Source organism: Tachypleus tridentatus, chromosome 4, assembly GCF_004210375.1.
Source record: "Tachypleus tridentatus isolate NWPU-2018 chromosome 4, ASM421037v1, whole genome shotgun sequence".
Classification (NCBI taxonomy): domain Eukaryota; kingdom Metazoa; phylum Arthropoda; class Merostomata; order Xiphosura; family Limulidae; genus Tachypleus; species Tachypleus tridentatus.
Genome location: NC_134828.1, coordinates 18,648,356 through 18,666,983, shown reverse-complemented (window position 1 = coordinate 18,666,983; position 18,628 = coordinate 18,648,356). Strand labels below are relative to the sequence as shown.

The 18,628-nt window shown below is 36.2% G+C and overlaps 1 protein-coding gene and 1 long non-coding RNA gene across 4 annotated transcripts in view; both read left to right on the top strand.

Annotated features, from left to right (window-relative positions):
- The window catches only part of LOC143248621 (uncharacterized), a 598,442-nt gene that overhangs the window by 111,283 nt on the left and 468,531 nt on the right, over positions 1–18,628 (top strand). The window lies entirely within an intron of this gene.
- The window catches only part of LOC143248247 (uncharacterized), a 78,878-nt gene that overhangs the window by 2,433 nt on the left and 57,817 nt on the right, over positions 1–18,628 (top strand). Inside the window, exon 2 of one of the 3 annotated variants that reach the window (XR_013026840.1) lies at positions 12,247–12,553. The exons of 1 other annotated variant lie outside the window; for it this stretch is intronic. This is a non-coding gene — a long non-coding RNA (uncharacterized LOC143248247). Of the gene's footprint in view, positions 1–2,557; positions 3,021–12,246; positions 12,554–18,628 lie in introns of those variants that run through there. One more of the 3 variants, XR_013026841.1, reaches the window with a different exon arrangement.

Here is an 18,628-nt window from a genome sequence, read left to right as displayed (position 1 = left end):
TGAGGTCTCTCTCGCCTACAGTTAAGAAGTTCTTAAAAGCCTACACTTTAGGTCAATATATGATTAATTAACAAAACGAAAGTAATGTTATTTGTATGATGGCTGTCAGATATGAATAGAAAAAGAAATACCTAGAATCTGTTAACAGAAACTATTCTAAATTACTGTATTATATGTGAATTTATTCAGCTCGGCTAAGAAATAATAAAATATATTTATTTTCGTAACTATATCCTCCCAGTGAATTAATATCAAATGTACCACGTGTTACATGACGCAGAGTAAAAACGGTGTATTGTATTTCTTGGATATATTTATTTCGACTTTCAAATATTTTTTTATATCTGATTAAGTTCACACAAAGGTTTAACTCTGGTCGTTCGTTAAGTACTAAATAAAACCAGTTATATATTTTTTATTACTCTTTAGAGATTTGGCGATGAAAGGGAAGTTTGTTTTTCATGTCAGCAGATAACAACATTCGTTTTAAAAAAGTAGAAACATAAAAACCAGAATGTGGGTTATATTTAGTTTAATAATTCGTATATTAAAAATAAATAAATTTTGGAGTAAACATTTCTTTAGACAAAAATACTGCTTATAGCTTTCTTTATACGGCTTTTACAATTGCTACATTGAACTGGTGACCAGGTTTGGACAGAGTAGCAGGGTTTAATCCCTGCCCTAACACACATGCTCACCGTTTTAGCCGTGGTTACGTCATAGTGTTATAGTTAATCCCACTATTCGTTGGTAAAATAGTAGCCCTAAAGCTGGCTGTGGGTGGTGATAACTAGTTGCCTTCCTTGTGGTCTTACGCTGCTAAATTAAGGACGGCTAGCGCAGAGCCCTCTTGTATCTTTGCGCGAAAGTAAAAACAAAATCTGCAGTTTTTCTAATAGATACAAAGAAAAAAAATGTTAAAGCCAATTAAGAAACTTTGAAAATTGGCAAATGTGTCTGACATCGAAAACCAGAACAACAGATTGTTGGGAATGTCTCTCGTGTTATAATGTCCCCAAAGGTAATTCAGAGAAAATATTGTGGTCCATCTCTTGCATTTCTTAATATGTAACTCTAATTATTAAGTCACACCCTGTCCGATTAATAAAAAAATGTAGCAACCAATCACTAGGCCACACTTGTTCCATCTAATAAGGTATACAACTATCTGATATATGCTTTCTCTAAACTTGACAAAGTAAGATAGAATGCATTATACGTGTGTTTATTATACAGTGTGAATTCTAACATAATAGCTTTCCAGACTTTTTGTAATTCTCAATTAATTAATTGGTTAATTGTCAATCATGTGTATGGCTCAAATCATTTTCCCAGAACAGTTCTAGTGTATTTTTGCTCTGAGGTGTCCAAAGAATGAAACCGTTTTCGCTATGTATTTACTCACAGACCAGTGTTTCGGTTTTGACAGCTGACATCCTTTTTACAATTTACCTATTTCTCCTTAAGGAGCACAGAGATTAAAAACTAGAGGCAAACTTTACTCTCTCCCCTGACATGTTTTGTTCTAAAGTAACCCCAGGTCTTCCTGTCAGTAACAGAACACAACGCTGATCAACATACGTGTCTTCATAATAAAAGGTTTTGCTTTTAATTTTGACTTTTCGAATCGATCGACGTTTCTCTGAAATGTGCTATGTGGAATTAATAAAATGAAAACTCTATAATGTTTAAATTGCAAATGATTTGTCTTCTAAAATAAGCTAAAAATAACTTCTGATGTCGAGAGAAAAGATGACAATCGGTGTTCCTTTGTTAAAAACATTACGACAAATATTAGTATATTGTTATGAACAGTACTAGAGAAGTATATTGTTTTTGTTTGTTTTGGAATTTCGCACAAAGCTACTCGAGGGCTATCTGCGCAAGTCGTCCCTAATTTAGCAGTGTAAGACTAGAGGGAAGGCAGCTAGTCATCACCACCCACCGCCAACTTTTCCACTAATCTTTTACCAGCGAATAGTGGGATTGACTGTAACATTTAACGCCCCCCCCCCACGGCTGAAAGGGCGAGCATGTTCGTGGTGATGTGATTCGAACCCGCGACCCTCGGATTACGAATCGATGTGCCTTAACAGCCTGGCCTTACCGGGCCAAGTATATTGTTAGAAGGGGTCCGGCATGGCCAAGCGTGTTTAGGCGTGCGACTCGTAATCTGAGGGTCGCGGGTTCGCATCCCCATCGCGCCAAACATGCTCGCCCTTTCAGCCGTGGAGATGTTATAATGTGACGGTCAATCCCACTATTCGTTGGTAAAAGAGTAGCCCAAGAGTTGGCGGTGGGTGGTGATGACTAGCTGCCTTCCCTCTAGTCTTACACTGCTAAATTAGGGACGGCTAGCATAGATAGCCCTCGTGTAGCTTTGTGCGAAATTCAAAACAAACAATATTGTTAGGAACAGCATTACGACAAATATATTGATATGTACGTCAATCTGTGTTGTTGACAAGCAAAGAAAGATTATACTATTGTCTTCCTATTGATTGTTTTTTTTTTATGGCTGAATGTGTTAATAGATATTTCATCTATTGATCAGCTCAGAAGAGAACAAGACGAGTGACATAGAAAAGTTACTTTTCGTGTCTGCTAAACAACGAAGTGATCTACATATCATGGACGAAAAGAATTGGTTTGTTTGGAATTTCTAACAAAGCCAGACGAGGGCTATCTGTGCTAGCTGTCCCTAATTTAGCAATGAAAAACTAGAGGGAAGGTAGCTAGTCATCACCACCCACCGCCTACTCAAGGACTACTCTTCTGCCAACGAATAGTGGGATTAACTGATACGTTATAACACTCTCACGGATGTAAAAACGATCATGTTTGGTGGGACTGGGATTCGAACCCACGACCTTCATGTCGTGAGTCACGCGCCCAAACCATCTGGCCAAGTGAGAAAAAAGTAAAAAGATGTGACCGTTTCCTATGTCGAGTTTATTCATCAGATGAAGCAGTGTTTTATTAAAAAAAAAAAGATCCCTAATCGTATACATTTATGAAGCCGACAAAATCTGTCTTGGAAAATATTAGAAATGGAGTTTACTTATCCGTGAAGTTTGTTGTTACCAAACAATTATTTATCTCCAAATAAAAAAGAGAAAAAAAAAAGACTTTTTTTTTCTGAAATTATATGTAACGATCCTTTCATTTATTGTATGCAAATTTATCTCTCAAAGTGGATTTCATGTCATCTTCGTGTCACAAGTCCCATGTTCCAGCTTTTCTTGTGTTAAACTTAGGATGGATTAAAATTATCTGGAGCGCACGATCTTCGGCCATCTCTGTTTCAAAACGCCACCCCCAAAATACTTTCCTTGACCCAAACTCTGGTGTCACTGACCTTCTCTGATTACTTCCCCTTTTGTTATTGTTAAAACTAAGAATCATTATTATTATTTGATGGTATGCAGCTGGTAGTTAAAGTGTTAAAGAGCTCTGGTTACACTGGTATTTACTGGTATTTAATACAATGGCCGCGACATGTTTTATTATTAAAGTTATATACGAAATCAGATATGACTGTCTGTTCTCTTGGTGTATGTTGCTTAGGCTTGGATGTTTGTTCTATACTGTCACTCAGAAATATTTTATAAAATCTTAGAACTTTCTGGCTAGATCTTACACTAATGGTTCACTCACTACCTAGTTGTTTAACAATAAGGTTTCACTCACCACTTGGTTATTCAGCACTAAGGTTTCACTCACCACTTGGTTATTCAACACTAAGGTTTCACTCACCACTTGGTTATTCAACACTAAGGTTTCACTCATCACTTGGTTATTCAACACTAAGGTTTCACTCATCACTTGGTTATTCAACACTAAGGTTTCACTCATCACTTGGTTATTCAACACTAAGGTTTCACTCACCACTTGGTTATTCAACACTAAGGTTTCACTCACCACTTGATTATTCAACACTAAGGTTTCACTCACCACTTGATTATTCAACACTAAGGTTTCACTCACCACTTGGTTATTCAACACTAAGGTTTCACTCATCACTTGGTTATTCAACACTAAGGTTTCACTCACCACTTGGTTATTCAACACTAAGGTTTCACTCACCACTTGATTATTCAACACTAAGGTTTCACTCACCACTTGGTTATTCAACACTAAGGTTTCACTCGCCACTTGATTATTCAACACTAAGGTTTCACTCACCACTTGGTTATTCAACACTAAGGTTTCACTCATCACTTGGTTATTCAACACTAAGGTTTCACTCACCACTTGATTATTCAACACTAAGGTTTCACTCACCACTTGGTTATTCAACACTAAGGTTTCACTCATCACTTGGTTATTCAACACTAAGGTTTCACTCACCACTTGGTTATTCAACACTAAGGTTTCACTCATCACTTGGTTATTCAACACTAAGGTTTCACTCACCACTTGGTTATTCAACACTAAGGTTTCACTCATCACTTGGTTATTCAACACTAAGGTTTCACTCACCACTTGGTTATTCAACACTAAGGTTTCGCTCACCACTTGGTTATTCAACACTAAGGTTTCACTCACCACTTGATTATTCAACACTAAGGTTTCACTCACCACTTGGTTATTCAACACTAAGGTTTCACTCATCACTTGGTTATTCAACACTAAGGTTTCACTCACCACTTGGTTATTCAACACTAAGGTTTCGCTCACCACTTGGTTATTCAACACTAAGGTTTCACTCACCACTTGATTATTCAACACTAAGGTTTCACTCGCCACTTGATTATTCAACACTAAGATTTCACTCACCACTTGGTTATTCAACACTAAGGTTTCACTCACCACTTTACGTTAATTGTGTAATTTGTGAAACACCAATTCAAACTAATTAAAAAAAATTCTCACCAGAAATACTGTGGACAAAAATTTAATACTAAAAATTGTTACAAAAGTAAGACCTCAAGTAATGAAGGCTTACGAACAGAAAACACACACACTCACACCAAAATAATTTCCACATGTGAAAGAATCTTCATCGAGAGAAATCTTTAATAGTTATAATTCGTACTGACACATTTCCAACACGCAGATTTCGATAAGATTACGACATAAGTTCACATATTCCGTTTTTCGTTAGTTTAGCAATGGGATAGCTGATCAGACATATCTGTTTGTTCATCACAGTGAAACACGATAGAAGAAAAAAAACAATCCAGGAATGTATACAAACACATATATACGTGTACGCGTTTGTATAGCAATCTGCTGACGCATATTTTCAGTAATAGATCCTACTTTACGGAACGAGATCTCTTTTGTAGAAATAATTCACTGTTCTTCACAAGTCAAGTGCACGTTTCGAATACATTTTTCCTTTTGATTTCGCGGTCCAATGCTCTAATTCGTCTATAAAGTCGTTCACTTATTTCGTATTGAACCCCACAATCATTATAAGTGCTTCATAATCACAGACTGCTCCAAGAGTTGCCTATCCGGAATTTAATTAATATACGCTGATATAATAAACCTTATCTTTTTACTCCCCTTTTGTAACAGTATTAGATAAAGTAAACGTTTATTAAAATACGTAACGCCGATAGAGAAACAGGCATAAAACGGGTGATGTACGTAAAATATGGTCGAATCTGAAATTCATAAGAAACGAAGCGTGTATTCGAATCAGTTGATTTTCCTTTTACCCACTGCTTCACACGATATCTCAGGGTTCCCTGGTAGGACAGCAATAAGTTTCGGAATTACAGTGCTAAAATCCGAGGCTCGATTCCCTGCAGTGGACACAACAGTTAGCGCAGTGTGATGTTAAAAAACAACACAACAAACGAACAGACAATGATTCAGGTCATCCAGTGGGTCAGCTATAAGTTCACGGACTTGTAACGCTAAATTCAAAAGTTTAATTCCCCCCCTCGGTGAAAACAGATAGCCCCTATGTGTAGCTCTGCGTTACGGCAAATACTATCTCACTAAAGAAATGTCGACTAGAGACACATTTTATAACTATTTCTTTCTCAAAGTATTCTCTTCAACTTCAACTTTACAACCAGACAAAAGCTCTTTAAGAAGAATCTTCGGTCAACATTACTACATTTTGGTCAACATTACTACACTTTGGTCAACATTACTACATTTTAGTCAACATTACTACACTTTGGTTAACATTACAACACTTTGGTCAACATTACAACACTTTGGTCAACATTACTACATTTTAGTCAACATTACTACACTTTGGTTAACATTACAACACTTTGGTCAACATTACTACATTTTGGTCAACATTACAACAGTTCTATCAACATTACTACACTTCGGTCGACATTACTACACTTCGGTCAACATTACAACACTTTGGTCAACATTACTACATTTTAGTCAACATTACTACACTTTGGTTAACATTACAACACTTTGGTCAACATTACTACATTTTGGTCAACATTACAACAGTTCTATCAACATTACTACACTTCGGTCGACATTACAACACTTTGGTCAACATTACTACACTTCGGTCAACATTACAACACTTTGGTCAACATTACTATATTTTGATCAACATTACAACAGTTCGATCGACATTACTACACTTTGAACAACATTACAACACATCGGTCAACAATGCAACACAACTTGAATAACTCTACAACAGAGTTTCCTAAGACAAAACAGGAAAGTTTGGAAGCAAGTTATACATAGTTGGCAGTCTCCCAGTTCTGGTTAAACAGCAGTAATTTTGTAGACTTAGAAAACTGAAATGTGTGGTGGCAGTGTAGCTTGGTCATTACATAGCTTTCCACTAATAAAACAGCATAACTATAAAAATGGTTCGTAGATTAACTTTATTTTAATACAAACTTGAATGTTGGGTAAACACGTTGGTGAACCTTAAAGATATTTAAACAAGTGGTAGAAATTTGAAAATGTTTCTTTCGACTGTATTTCCCGGACATATGAGGCTCAGATATTTTATTATTATTTGTTAGATATTACTCATTACCTATTACCTAATTACCTCATTTATTTTGTTATTATTTGTTAGATATTACTTATTACCTCATTACCTCAGATATTTTGTTATTATTTGTTAGATATTACTTATTACCTCATTACCTCAGATATTTTGTTATTATTTGTTAGATATTACTCATTACTTATTACCTCATTACCTCAGATATTTTGTTATTATTTGTTAGATATTACTTATTACTTATTACCTCATAACCTCAGATATTTTGTTATTATTTGTTAGATATTACTCATTACTTATTACCTCATAACCTCAGATATTTTGTTATTATTTGTTAGATATTACTCATTACCTATTACCTAATTACCTCAGTTATTTTGTTATTATTTGTTAGATATTACTCATTACTTATTACCTCATAACCTCAGATATTTTGTTATTATTTGTTAGATATAACACATTACTTATTACCTCATTACCTCAGATATTTTGTTATTATTTGTTAGATATAACACATTACCGATCGCATCATGTGTTTTCTTCCCTAGATTTTGATGGTTTACTTCTGTTGTCAACATCTGTTGTGTGTTTTATTTATTACACCCACACAGTTTAGATTAATAACTCACGTGGTCAAGTACGTTATTATTAATGCATGTATTCTCTGCAGTGGAAAGTCTGAGGGCTTATAATAATACAAAAATCGGGATTCGATACCAGCGGTAAGAATAACAGAGATAAACTATTATATGTGTGACAAGCAGACTAACGCATGCTAACATATAAAGATGTTTTAATAACATGTAGGTTTTATATACAGATTTAGAATGAAAGAAAGCATATTGTTCAACATGTTATGATTTTGAATGTGAACTACTTTCATGACACATCTCTCTATATAAGTTACTTAAATGAGTTTACTAATGCAACACATCACAGATTCTGATAATGTTAAGTAGCTCTGTATTCGTAACAAAATAATTTCATCTAAAATCCTTATTAGATCAATATAATAATTATTTTAAAAAATATTCTACAAACTAAGCCAATGTGGTTTATTTATTTTCGTTTTCTACATAACTCTGGAGTACGTTTTGAGTCTATAGTGAACAAAAACAATATTTCGAATTACAATGACGCTCTTATTGGCTTAGTTCCTAATAGTGATTAAAATGATCTCAGATAAGAGATGTTACTGTTGTGTTTATACACACAAGTATTGAAGTTCCAGATGTGCCTATTAGGCCCGGCACGGCCAGGTGGGTTAAGGTTCGACTCGTAATTTGAGGGCCGCGAGGTTTGAATCCCCGTCGTATCAACAATGCTCGCCCTTTCAGCGTGGGGGCGTTATAATGTGACTGTCAATCCTACTATTCGTTGGTAAAAGAGTAGCCCAATAGTTGGCGGTGGGTGGTGATGACTAGCTGCTTTCCCTCTAGTCTTACACTGCTAAATTAGGGACGGCTAGCACAGATAGCCCTCGTGCAGCTTTGCGCAAAATTAATAAAAAATATGTGGCTATTAAAAGAGATCTATTGCCCTATATTTAAATCATGAATGTCAAACAAGGGAACCTGAGGAAAGTGTTATGTTTGGACAAAGGTTCTTTTTGGAATGAGTTTCACAACCTGAGGAAAGTGTTATGTTTGGACAAAGGTTCTTTTTAGAATGAGTTTCACAACCTGAGGAAAGTGTTATGTTTGGACAAAGGTTCTTTTTGGAATGAGTTTCACAACCTGAGGAATGTGTTATGTTTGGACAAAGGTTCTTTTTGGAATGAGTTTCACAACCTGAGGAATGTGTTATGTTTGGACAAAGGTACTTTTTGGAATGAGTTTCACAACCTGAGGAATGTGTTATGTTTGGACAAAGGTTCTTTTTGGAATGAGTTTCACAACCTGAGGAATGTGTTATGTTTGGACAAAGGTTCTTTTTGGAATGAGTTTCACAACCTGAGGAATGTGTTATGTTTGGACAAAGGTACTTTTTGGAATGAGTTTCACAACCTGAGGAAAGTGTTATGTTTGGACAAAGGTTCTTTTTGGAATGAGTTTCACAACCTGAGGAAAGTGTTATGTTTGGACAAAGGTTCTTTTTGGAATGAGTTTCACAACCTGAGGAATGTGTTATGTTTGGACAAAGGTTCTTTTTGGAATGAGTTTCACAACCTGAGGAAAGTGTTATGTTTGGACAAAGGTACTTTTTGGAATGAGTTTCACAGTTCATTTAAGGAAAAACATATAAACAAGTGTCCGTTCATTTAGACTTTATTGTGCGCTAAAATGGAAATAAATCTCATTACTTTGAAAAAAAAAAAAAATTGAAAGGTTTATTAAATGCAAGATTAATTCCAACCAGAAGGAAGACGGTTTGCCCATGACATCTTTCGTATCATTTTTCCCCCTTAGTGGCTCAGTGGAAGTTCTGAATGATTATAACGTTAGAAACCGTGTTTAGATACCCGTGATAGGCATAGCTCAGATGGCCCATCCATTGTGCAGCTCATGCTTAATAAATAATAGACAAACAAACGAAGAATGATATTTTAAATTGGTTAGGAAGTTTTTACTGTGCATTTTATATTTATGTACCTAGGTGCATACTTTAACTGTCAAAACAGCTGTGACCGATTAACCACTTATGAACCTAAATATGTTCTGAGAGAAACATTTGTTAAGACATCACAAAGTGGAGACAAACGTCTGTTGAGACATCAAAAGACATGACATGAAAGAAGATATTGTTATCCAATACCATAACCATTCAAGTATTTTCTTTCTTGAAATTCTAAACCGTCACTTCATTTAAAATAAATGAACCAATAAAAAACAAGGTTCTTTCCCTGGTTTAAGGGTCCTGGGTTATTGTCTGACTTGTCAGTGCATGAGCAAGGTTTTGCTGGAATAGAAAGGTAGGAGGTGAACACAATAGCCCTTGAGAAAGGTAAAGAATATTTAACAAAAAATGTTTTATTAACGCTGAAATTATAACCAAAACATAGATCCCCTAGTGAGCAATACGTATAACAAAACTATTTTATGCAGTAAATTCTGATGGGAAAAAATATGAACAAACAAGTATGTGAAACATGTCATTGTTTAAATGACAGATGATACAAAAGAAATTTCCTTGATATAAAAGTATGAGCCCGGCATAGCCAGGTTGGTTAAGGCGTTCGGCTCGTAATCTGAGGGTCGCGGGTTCGAATCCCCGTCGCACCAAACATGTTCGCCCTTTCATCCGTGGGAGCGTTATAATGTTACCGTTAATCCCGCTATTCGTTGGTAAAAGAGTAGCCCAAGAGTTGGATGTAGGTGGTGATGACTAGCTGCCTTCACACTAATCTTACATTGCTAAATTAGGTACGGCTAGCGCAGATAGCCCTCGTGTAGCTTTGAAATTTGCACAAACGAACTTGAAATGTGATTGGTGAGCCGTGCAGACCGAGGCCACAGCACTTTTAGAAGGCTATTAAATCATAGTAACAATAAACTCTGGCGCGAACAGCTGATCCGACTTTATCATTTTGTGTTTCATGTTTAAAAAAAATATTATATAAATGCAAAGCTTATTGTTGTTTATTATAGTGTTGTTAGGAACAGTGAATATTCACTTTCTAAACAACTGGCTACTAGATACAGACTTTATCAGTTTGAAGTACACCTATTTATTGTTTATCAGGATGGGACTGCTGGTTAGTAGCTCAAACTCTGTACTTGAAACTTGGAGGCCTCTCATAAGACGCCAGCCCCTGTTTCTTGGTAAGTCAGGTGCTTTTGAGGCGGTCCGGCATGGCCAAGCGCGTTAAGGCGTGCGACTCGTAATCCGAGGGTCGCGGGTTCGCATTCCCGTTGCGCCAAACATGCTCGCCCTTTCAGCCGTGGGGGCGTTATAATGTGACGGTCAATCCCACTATTCGTTGGTAAAAGAGTAGCCCAAGAGTTGGCGGTGGGTGGTGATGACTAGCTGCCTTCCCTCTAGTCTTACACTGCAAAATTAGGGACGGCTAGCACAGATAGCCCTCGAGTAGCTTTGTGCGAAATTCAAAAACAGGCAAATAAATATGCTTTTGAGGCTAAAAAAACACCAAAGTGGCACTTGTAATGTTAACACTACGTGAGGATGGTTTAACACTAGGTAGAACAGGAAGTGAATCATTTTACATGATATAAACCTAATCTCACTAACTTTAGCTTTTCACTAAGCCGTCTTCGAGTTTCGAGTAGGTTTTACTTGAGAAACAAGAAACCCCACTTCGCAGACTTAACAAGAGCTGAGGAACGGCTCGTTGTGAGGAGCGAAACTCCTGAACGTCTACAATATCTTTTCCCACAGGGTCTTCTCACGGACGCTGAACAAATTAGAAAGAACTGAGATTCTTGCGGCTTTTCATTTCCGAATCTTCGCTTCATGTTTAGTATCACCATGCTCAGTGAAGCGTGACAAACGGACCGTTCAGGAGCAGAGAACCATGTTAATAAATATAGCAAGCCTGTTTCTTTCTTTCACGTGTCTCCTACTTCATTGTTACGGAACAATGCTACGTGTACACTTACGTCTATAAATAAATATAAATGCATATTGTCTACTGATCTGAGACGTCGTAGTATCCATTACTAGCAGAATATGTTTTTTTTTATCTTATGAAAGGCTCATATCAATACGTACCTGGGTAAGAAACGAAACATGTAGATGCTATTTTATTGTTGTTGTATGCATGTCGCTGTATGAAATATAAACATGTTTTAGTCTGGTTTAAAAAAATATTTTTTTCGTATTATGGTCTGAAACTTACATCATCAAAATTAACATTTAGTATTATGGAACAGAAACCTCTTAAACGTGAGATTACACGTAGTCTTGGCCCGGCATGGCCAGGTGGGTTAAGACTTCGACTCGTAATCTGAGGGTCTCGTGTTCGAATCCCGGTCGCACCAAACATGCTCGCCCTTTCAGCCGTGGGGGCGTTATAATCTGACGGTCAATCTCACTATTTGTTGGTAAAAGAGTAGCCCAAGAGTTGTCGGTGGGTGGTGATGACTAGCTGCCTTCCCTCTAGTCTTACACTGCTAAATTAGAGACGGTTAGCGCAGATAGCCCTCGAGTGTAGCTTTGCGCGAAATTCCAAAACAAACAAATAAACATGTAGTCTTAATAGAAACATTAAGAACAAAGAATACTTCTATACCTAGGTAGGTAACTTCAATAAATTTGTTTTCTCGAACACCCCGACTATGTGTTGAACTAGTAACTTTAAAATGGCTTTTCTTTCTGTACTTGAACAGCATGGCGAATAAGACTATATTTGAAGCATCCTGAGGAGCGACAGAGAAAGAATTATAGACAATATCAACTGCAGCTCTCATGAATTTAAAATCTTTAAACGGTCTTTCGTTCATCACCAGAACGTATTAGCTGGTTTGATCCTATGACAACCTGGAAAGTGAAACCTTCAACCAAACTTCATTTTTCTTGGACAAAGTAACATCTCACTGATTCTTCAGATTCTAAAACATTCTTGAAAGTTGATGTTTTTGACGCTTCAAGTACAAAATATTAACAAAATTTATTGATTATTCTTTTTGTGAATAAAAATAGTCAGTTTCTAGTTGAAGTCTAGTAATGTAATTTATTATTCTGATGGCTTAAAATAAAGCTATCTAGGTATAATAGAAATCATTAACTTCACGTAGTGCCTATGATAATTTGGAAACATTATGCTATTATAAACATAAGAGTAATCATATTGAACTAGTAACACAAGATGACTCGTGCAACATTAAGTGTTGACCTCGAAATCAGAGTACTGAGAAGCAGGTATCTAATTTATAATTCACATGTTTCAACTAAAAACGCTTATAGAAAAAAACTAAATAAAAAACCAGTGCTTTACTACTGAAGTTGCCATAATAGAGTCATCAATTTTACTGCAAAATGCCAAAATATCAGGTCAAGGTATTGCACTGTGAGATTGCATTATGTTTAGAAATCTACCAATCTACGTACCTGGTAATATGAAACAAGTCTTTATAAAGTAGGATATGGGTTAAGCGAGACATAGTAACTGTTCCGAGACTTCCTAAAGGCTTGCATATAGCTCTTCTAGTATATTAAATAAACCATTGCAAGATCATATGAAACACTTCTTTAGTAACTTATATGAAATATACGCTTTCATGGCATGAAATTATCCCAGTTGGATGACTGATCAGTTGAAGGTAAGTCTACGGAGTAACAACTCTAAAATAAGGGGTTCGATTCCCCTCGGTGGGCTCAGCAGATAGTCCGATGCAATTTTGCTAAAAGAAAACACACACAGTTGAAGGTTTACTGCAGACCTGCATAGGAAATAAAATATGTTGTTTTGAAATATTACAAAGTCAAAAGTTATTTACCGGCAAAACAGTTTAAAGAGTTAGAGAAAAAATAATTTTCTGTGGTTTTAGTACTAATTTGAAAACATCAGGCTAGACTCGTTTTTGCATTACTGCACATTTCTAAGTGTGGTTCTGTTAAACAATTGTTTTTAACGTGTTGATAATATTGTCATCAGGTTGATACAACCTGAATAAGGTATGTTTCATTGATAAACAATTGTTTTTAACGTGTTGATAGTATTGTCATCAGGTTGATACAACCTGAATAAGGTATGTTTCATTGATAAACAATTGTTTTAACGTGTTGACAATATTGTCATCAGGTTGATACAACCTGAATAAGGTATGCTTCATTGATGAACAATTGTTTTTAACGTGTTGATAGTATTGTCATCAGGTTGATACAACCTGAATAAGGTATGTTTCATTGATAAACAATTGTTTTTAACGTGTTGATAGTATTGTCATCAGGTTGATACAACCTGAATAAGGTATGTTTCATTGATGAACAATTGATTTTAACGTGTTGATAGTATTGTCATCAGGTTGATACAACCTGAATAAGGTATGCTTCATTGATGAACAATTGTTTTTAACGTGTTGATAGTATTGTCATCAGGTTGATACAACCTGAATAAGGTATGTTTCATTGATAAACAATTGTTTTTAACGTGTTGACAATATTGTCATCAGGTTGATACAACCTGAATAAGGTATGCTTCATTGATGAACAATTGTTTTTAACGTGTTGATAGTATTGTCATCAGGTTGATACAACCTGAATAAGGTATGTTTCATTGATAAACAATTGTTTTTAACGTGTTGATAGTATTGTCATCAGGTTGACACAACCTGAATAAGGTATGTTTCATTGATAAACAATTGTTTTTAACGTGTTGACAATATTGTCATCAGGTTGATACAACCTGAATAAGGTATGCTTCATTGATGAACAATTGTTTTTAACGTGTTGATAGTATTGTCATCAGGTTGATACAACCTGAATAAGGTATGTTTTATTGATAAACAATTGTTTTTAACGTGTTGATAGTATTGTCATCAGGTTGATACAACCTGAATAAGGTATGTTTCATTGATGAACAATTGTTTTTAACGTGTTGACAATATTGTCATCAGGTTGATACAACCTGAATAAGGTATGTTTCATTGATGAACAATTGTTTTTAACGTGTTGACAATATTGTCATCAGGTTGATACAACCTGAATAAGGTATGTTTCATTGATGAACAATTGTTTTTAACGTGTTGATAGTATTGTCATCAGGTTAATACAACCTGAATAAGGTATGTTTCATTGACATAGACGCCTATTTCACCTTCTCTAAAATAACATGTCGGTTGTATTAAAATATTTGCAACAAGATGTTTCTCGTTTTTAAATTCATCCTCGAAGCTTGAGAAACACGTATTACTTTGAAACAGAATCAACTAATTTTAAGTTTATTGAACAATGTACGAGTTAGAGATAATCTCATACATTCCAGTGGAATAAGGAATAACGCGATATTCCAGAATAGCTTCCGATAAATTAACCAGTCCAGACGACTTGGAAAAGCATCGCCACTTCGCCCATTCAGTGATTCACGTGACTGGATGCGATACTTAAGTATACGTAGAAATATTAACTGAGAACTATTCGTTCTCAGACACTACAAACGAAACATCCAATGGAATTACAGTTCACATATGCTAGAGGATCTGATATGTAAATAACTTGTTTGATTAAGAAGGTAACGTTCGTTCCTCAGCAAGTCTGACACATTACGTTAGTATGAGTTTTTCGACAATAAACTTCAGTTTATTTTAAGTCATTTTTCGCAGCATTAACACCATTATCTAAGCGCACCAACCAAAGACAATTATTTTCATTCATTAATTTCCAGCTTATCAAGTGAAAGTAAGCTAATCAAAGCACCAATATCCGCCTCCTTGGATCCTATGATCGAATAGTGCAATTTGACTGTCACTCTTATCACACTGACCCGAAGCCACACAGTCGGACCACTATTCTGTGATTACGTAGCGCGCACCGTGAACTCATGGATTCAAAGACTGTTACGTTAACAACCAGGTCGTTAACGAATAGATCTCAGGATATCTCTTCATGACGAGAAACCTACTTGAAATAAAAATGTATCTCAGTACGGCTGTTATGGGTATTAACACTTTTACTAATAAAGCAGAGAACAACATTTCAACCTTTCTAAGCCTTTTTCAGGTTAAGATGACCTTGGAAGATCGAAACGTTGTTCTCTCCTAATCAATAAAAATGTTAATACCCATACCAGCCGTTCTGAGATACAGTTACAGAATTATCGAGTTATGATAATTGTGTTTGAAGTGTAATAATATGTTCAGCCTGAATATTCGATCACGACCTATTTTAGAATGCAGGATTTCGAATGGAAAGGAGATAAAACGGTTAGAGATTTAATAACAGCTTGGAGAGCAATGAAAGCACAAAATTAAATATTCATCCTGAAGTTTCGATTACGTCACAGAATCTAGAGAGTTTGGTTTGTTTTGAATTTCACGCAAAGCTACACGAGGGCTATCTGCGCTAGCCGTCCCTAATTTAGCAGTGTATGACTAGAGGGAAGGCAGCTAGTCATCACCACCCACCGCCAACTCTCGGGCTACTCTTTAACCAATGAATAGTGGGATTGACTGTCACATTATAACGCCCCCACGGCTGAAAGGGCCAGAATGTTTAATGTAACGGGGATTCGAACCTCAGATTACGAGTCGAACGCCTTAATCCACCTGGCCAACGAAATACGTGAAAGTGTAATCAAATACCTCACATGTATGTTAATTTCCATTTGAAACTCACTCTACGTTAGGCCTGACATGGCCAGTTGGTTAAGGCTCGTAATCCGAAGATCGCAGAATCAAATCCTCATTACACCAAACGTGCTCGCCGTTTCAGCGTTGGGGGCGTTATAATATGACGGTCAATCCTAACATTCGTTGGTAAAAGAGTATCCCAAGAGTTGGCGGTAGGTGATGATAACTAGCTGCCTTTCCTCTAGTCTTACACTGCTAAATTATGGACGGCTAGAGCAGATAGCCCTCGTGTAGCTTTGCGCAAAATTCAAAAGAAACAAAACCAAACGTATTTTGTTTTCAAGGAAATACTGACATTACGAAGAAGGACAGAGAATGTCTTAAAAGGAGATTTATGTCCATAAAATAAAAGTCCCTTTCTCTGACATTCAATTTAAAACAGACATTAGAATAGCTAATCAAACACAGCAAAAACTTACAGAAAAACTTGAGAGTTTGTAAAGTTTATTTATCAGTATAATATACCCATATTTACGAGAAAATTAGATATCTAATAGTTTCAGTGAAGCACTATGATACTCCTCTAAGTAACTAGCTACCATCAAACACGACACAATTATTCCTTGTGTTCAGACGAGCAAGCATCTTGCAGTATGTATGCTCGTAAGGTAGCTAAATAGAGTTCAAGGTGGGGACTAGAGAAACATGGAAATAGAGTGGCACGTGGAACACCCTTCAAGCGATCAACTTTAAAGGTCGTATATAACGTCGTCTAGTAATGAACAATTAGAATTAACGACGTACATTATTCACTTTCAGTGAACATATTTAATATGTGTAAAAGGTGCGTTCAAAGGCATTTCCAAATTTGTCTGGCATTTCATCAAACACAGATATGTCAGTATAGAACTTGTAGAAACTTGTCGTAAACTCAGTACATAAATGAACGTAATTAACGAGGCAGTTACTCGTAATTTTGTGGAGAACAGTCTGTATGAAACATGGAAAACACAGCATTAAGTATAACGTATTACATGATGTAACCAACCCAAGAGGTACTGGACTAAGGTGACGAAGCTATATGCCTTATTTTAGTACCAACGTCTATAGAAATAACATACAATTACATTTGAAAATGTCGAAGTTTGAATTTCGGTTTCCGGTTACAACCGAATTGTTTTCCTTTATATAGCTAGCTGATATTTGATTTGACGTCCATCTGTAGTGGGCAGAGCAACTACAACCTGTGTATAGCTTTTTGCGTAGAAACAAACAAACACAGTCCTACTTAGAGATGAAAATTGCGTTAATCTTTATTGTATATATATATATGATATGAAATAAGTACAAATTCAGTCTACGCAAGATTCGAACCTAAGACTCGTCAATCAATTAAACTGCCGTGATTCATTCGACTTCATCTTTACGAGCCTGGTATGGCCATTGGGTTAAGAAGTTCGACTCGTAGTATGAGGGTCGCGGGTTCGAATCCCCGTCGTACCAAACATGCTCGCCCTTTCAGCCGTGGGGCGTTATAATGTGATGGTCAATCCCACTATTCGTTGGTAAAAGAGTAGCCCAAGAGTTGGCGGTGGGTGGTGATGACTAGCTGCCTTCCCTGTAGTCTCAGACTACAAAATTAGGGATGGCTAGCGCAGATAGCCCTCGTGTAGCTTTGCGCGAAATTCGAAGACAAACAAACATCTATATGAGATTGACATATATTTAAGGTTCGAATCGTGTACGTTATTACTGTCACTAAAATAAAACATTAGTTGTGCTTATGAAGACAATGTTAAGGATTACACCATACTTTCCTCCATGTTTTGATAAGTAAAATGTAGATTTTGAATAAAATGTGGACAATTTTCACCATTCTTATTTGTAAAGTAATATTAAAAAAACTCTCTCTTGGTGGAGCTGACACTTTACGTATGTTTCTAGAACAACTAGGTGATCCATGCTGCAACATCTGCTCTGATGTGTGTGTCCATCATTGAAGACAGGTTCCTCATCGCATAATGAAAGCTTTAATTTAGGAAGCTAACGTTTGCTTTATTACAATTAGAGCAATATGCTGATTAACTTGGTCTAACTTAATATAATTGGTGACGCATCTAAATTAGTACTAATAAGTGTTATGACTTTACAAAAACATCCAGATTAGTAACTGCGCATTTAATCTACCTCACCTACTGCTTTAAATCCACAAATAATAACCAGTTGCAGAACACAGGACTTAATTAGTATCAAATACAGCTCTTTAAGTCGGGAATGACCTAGTGTCATTCTGCAGCATGTCATTCCACGTGTCAGGCTGCGGATAATAAGGTCCAAGCTTTCAGCCACGATAATGTTGAACATGATCTCGAGTCTCAGATGTTTATTACAAAATTGATACCGTATTTTCCGCCTAATAAGCCGAATTTCTTGCCCTAAATTTTGTACCTGATTTTTGGGGGGTCGGCTTATTGGCCGATCA